The following is a 5000-nucleotide window of genomic DNA, read 5'->3' as shown; positions in this document are numbered from 1 at the left end:
CATCCCATGGAAAGCAGATGTTCATGGAGCTGGATTTGTGCAAGGGGGCAGTGTTATGCTGGAACAGGTTTGTATCTCTCAGTTGAAGTGAAGTAAAATCTCATGCTCCTGCATCCAAAGACGTTTTTTGTGTACATCTGTGTTTGTGTTAACAGTTTTTGGAAAGACCACATGTGGCTGGAATCGTCAGGTGTCTCAGTACTTTTACACACATGTCTCATAATAACTATATAATAAGAATATATTCGACTACAATAGTCTCTCACATGAACATCGACTCCATGAGCACAGCTACACTTCTCACCTACATCCTCCTCCACACAACATGACCTTTAGCCCATGGCTTCCTCTCACTCCATTCTCTCATTACGCCTGAGACAGGTCCTTCACATCGAGCAGGAACTTTCTCTTTCTGGCTTTATTTTCTTCTGTCTTTACTATCGCACTACTATGTGAGATCTGATTGGATGAGAGCAATGACATCATCAAACACAGTGTCATCCAGATCACAAGTTAATATCATACAATGAAATTTGAAATATAATAAATTAATTTAACTTAATAAAAATATAGTTTAAAAATAAATTTATTTAATTTAAACATTTATTATAAATATACCAAAGATATAAAGATATAAAGCTCACATGGGGGAATAATTTCTCTCTAATGTGTCACATTTTATAAACCTTCATATATTTATTTAATTGATTTGATTTATTTAAACACCCGCAGCGTCTTTGTAAATTATTTATTTATCATTGTATCTGATTCAGTTACAGTAATATATATGTTTATGTTGAATCCTCAGAACAGCTGAATTTATTTTACAGAAATAAGATATTATAAAAAAGGAGTGACTATTTATTTATATATCATTAATCTGAGAGATTTATAACTGCTGCCTCTTCTTCTCCGTATCATACCTAAAGTTAAAGGTCATTGAGGACAGGAAACACAGGATAAACACACACACACACACACACACACACACACACACACACAGAGAGAAATTTTGGTGTTAAATTTAATCATTTATCTTATTTTGTTTAGGATAACACACACACACACACACACACACACTTTTTTTTTCTTCCACTTTTAAAAGATTTCAACTGACAAAAGGAAAAAAGACGTTTCCTTGACATACGGTACTGTTACAGTCATATGTCTCTCTCTCTCTCTCACACACACACACACACACACACACACATTCTCTTAGTGGCAGATGTTTCGTGGTGAATCTCTGACCTTGATGATGTTGAGGCTCTGTAGGACGAAGTGTATCCTTAATGGGCTCTGTGTGTGTGTGTGTGTGTGTGTGTGTAAGTGCACATGCATGCATGTGTGTGTGACAGTAAGAACATTAGTTTGAAATAGATCTATCACTCGGGAGCAGAGGAAATGGAAACCAAACGCAGCAAAGAGCTACTGAACACACACACACACACACACACACACACACGCATTTAGGGACACCGGACTGCACCCACTCCCAATGGCCTACTTACAGTGTGTTCAAATTAACATTATATTTTATTTTACTTTCATTACATTATTAATGTTTATTAAAACCCCTTCTGCAGGACATAATTTTAATATGGGTAATAACACTAATTAATTATCAATATAAATGGCCCATTTAAGTTAAATAAGCATGAACAAGAATGTAAAAGTTATTTGTCAATATTTGTTGTGAGAATATTAATGAATATTTGCAAAAAGTTACATTTCATAATTGTTCATTTTATTTGGAATAAAAAATGATTTAATTATTCACATAGTGTAGAGAATTATTAATATATTATATTTGGAAAAACTGGAAAAAGAATGAACATTTTTATATAAATAAAGTTCTCCTGCAGACATTCTGACTGAGGGCAGAAGTTTTTATGCATAAAGAAAGAAATTCCAGAAAAATAATCAACAAACTTATAATTTTTGAAAAAGTGTAATTTTACTAAATATATATAAAAATAAGTATGTGACTGAAAATTTTCTGACGTCACAGACCTTTTAAAACAACTACTTGAAAGTAATATGAATATAATTAAAAATTGTACTTTTCATAATAAACAAAACTGAAACATTTTGAAATCTAAATCTGTGGAATTCGTTTGTAATTTATGAAAATAAACGAGTCAACGTAATCGGACAAAAACTTCTGCTCCTGATTTCCTGCATCCGTTCTGACCAGAACATAAAACACGCTCAGATGGTATTGGTTTAGCAGGAGTGTGTGTGTGTGTGTGTGTGTGTGTGTGTGTGTGTGTGTTTCAGGCAGACTTGGTCAGGCACCCAGAGATATTCTTATCCACGGGAGAGAAAGAACAAGAGATGAGAGAGACACAGGGATGAAGGGATGAAAGTAAAAAGCTCCAGGAGGATGTCAACTTCCATCACCTAACACTGTCCCACACACACACACACACACACACACACACACACACAGCCTTGAAGCACAAAAACTCTAAGGAGAAAATAATGGTTGCTGAAGTACCTTGTGTGTGTGTGTGTGTGTGTGTGTGTGTGTGTGTGTGTGTGTGTGGTCAGCACATATTAGTTGTTTTCCCTCGTCACTATAAACCTATAAAAACGCGTTGTCCCTTTAAGAGCTGAATTAGGTCGCTGGTCGCCGTGGCGTCGCCGGGCTCTGTGAGCCGAGTGATCTGATTGGATGTGATTTGCGAGGCGAGTGATCTGATTGGTTATGATCAGTTCCGTTTCACATGACCCGACTCTCGAGGTTCATGTGTCAGAAAGCATCGCTTCCACGCCAACACACCACAAAGAGGCCCGGAGCCACACACACAGTCTGTCTCATACACACACACACACACACACACACACACACACACACACACACACACACACAAGTATCTCACATACACACTGGCATGCATGTACACACAGGCACAGAGAGAGACAACACACACGGCCTCATATACACACTGGGACACACACACACACACTCTTATATACACACTGAGACACACACAAATAATCATAATAATATTTCCTTTATATAGCACCTTTAAAAGTAGCATCTCTAAGCACTTTTCAAGCATAGAAGAATTTTTTTTAAATAAAGATAAAAAAATCAATAAATAATAATAGTCATAATAAGAAAATGTATAAGAAAAAAAGAGAAAAATAAAATAAGTAAAATAACATCACAGAATAAATCACAAAAAAACACATAAAACTGTCCTGAAAAAGTGAGTTTTAAGAGCAGATTTTAAATCAGTAAAAGACTCGGACTGTCTAATCAAGTGTGGTGCATGTGAGGAAAAAGCCCGATCACCAATAGAGCGTAAATGGGTAGTGGGAACAACCAAAAGACCAGGATCGGAGGATGGGAGATCTTGCCTTGGAGTGTAGAAAATTAAACCATAAGTACCATGTAGAGCATCTGACAGGGAGCCAATGCAATGACTCCAAAACTGGAGAAAGACAGTGCGCTAACCAGACCTGGTCTTAGTCAGAATCATAGCAGCCGAATTTTGGACAACCTGTAATTTATTTAATGTAGATTTTAAAACTCCAGCAAGCAAAACATTACAGTAATTGATGGGTAAAAAAAACTAAAGAATTGATCATTTTTTCAGCAACCAAACAATATAACATGGGGCAGAGTCTTACAATGTTCCTGAGATGAAAAATAAGGTTTTAACTGTACTCTGAGCATGAGAGTCTAATATTAAATTTGTGCCAAAAATCACCCCTCAAGTTTTTTAGCTTTGATTAAAACTCTAAAACAGAGCCTTCTAATAATAAGGTTTTGATGGTATGAAACTGATAAGCATTACCTCTGTCACTATTCACACATCCATGTTTTCATCTCAGAAATGCAGTGTTCAAAAAAGCCTTTGGCTGAATTATTCATCAGGTTTTCTATGAATGTATAAGTGTGTGTGTCATCAGCATAAAAGTGAAATTTAAGACCAAGAGATCTCAAAAGCTGAACCAGGGGAAAGATGTACATACTAAAAAGCAAAAGACCCAAAATTAAACTATTTGGGACACAAAACTGAAACGATAGCTACGATCATAGAGATATGGTTTCAACCAGTGAAATACGTTGTTACAGATCATTCACAGTGAGATGTGCTCAAGAAGTTTAAAAAGAAAGGCAAGATTAGAAATGAGATGAAAATGATTGAGGTTGTCCACATCTACGTTACTTTCTTTTGGTATTGAAGTTACAGCAGCAATTTTAAATGCTTCTGGCATCAGTCCTGTGCACTAGGAATCATTTATTATATTTAAGACAACATGGCCAAGAGAGGCAAAGCATGATATGAACAAGTCAGTTTGTACAGGATTCACTATGGAAGTAACTGCTTTCATTTGGGTTCCCAACTCACCAAGAGAGGTCAGATCCAGCAGAGAAAATGTAGAGAAAAGTGTAGAGAAATGAGAGATAGTAAAAGAAGGAACATGTGCAGCAGCAGTAATACATTTACCAGCAAAATCGATCTTAGAACTGAAAAAATCAAGAAATCTATTACAAAGGTAAGTTGAAACAGGCAGATTTGAAACTGTGTTTTCTTTTGAGCAGTTTATTAATAGTCATAAATAGTTCACGAGGATTTCTTTGCTCATTGACCGTTATTTAAGAGAAGTACTGAGACTGGACAGTCTCCAACTCTGCCTTATATCCGTTTAAATGTTCTTTCCAAGTTTGATGATGCACATTGAGTCCTAAATGACACCACCTACGTTCCAGCTTTCGACAAACTGCCTTCATAGCGTGCAGTTCATCCGTATTCCAGGAGCGGAGGATACGTTTTAGAGATTTCATAGGTGCAAATAAGGTTTATATCAGTTCCATATTACAAAAGATAGCCAAGTGATCAGACAAACCCAAATCAGAGGCAGATATTTAAGACACAAAAGCATCATTTGTATTGACCAGATGTAACGCATGTCCCTTGTTATGTGTAGGACAAACCACCACAACTATCAGACCTTTAAAAGAATGGAACTGGGGAATAATAGCA

This window comes from Silurus meridionalis, chromosome 25 (assembly GCF_014805685.1).
Source record: "Silurus meridionalis isolate SWU-2019-XX chromosome 25, ASM1480568v1, whole genome shotgun sequence".
NCBI classification, from domain to species: domain Eukaryota; kingdom Metazoa; phylum Chordata; class Actinopteri; order Siluriformes; family Siluridae; genus Silurus; species Silurus meridionalis.
This window is presented reverse-complemented; position numbering follows the sequence as displayed.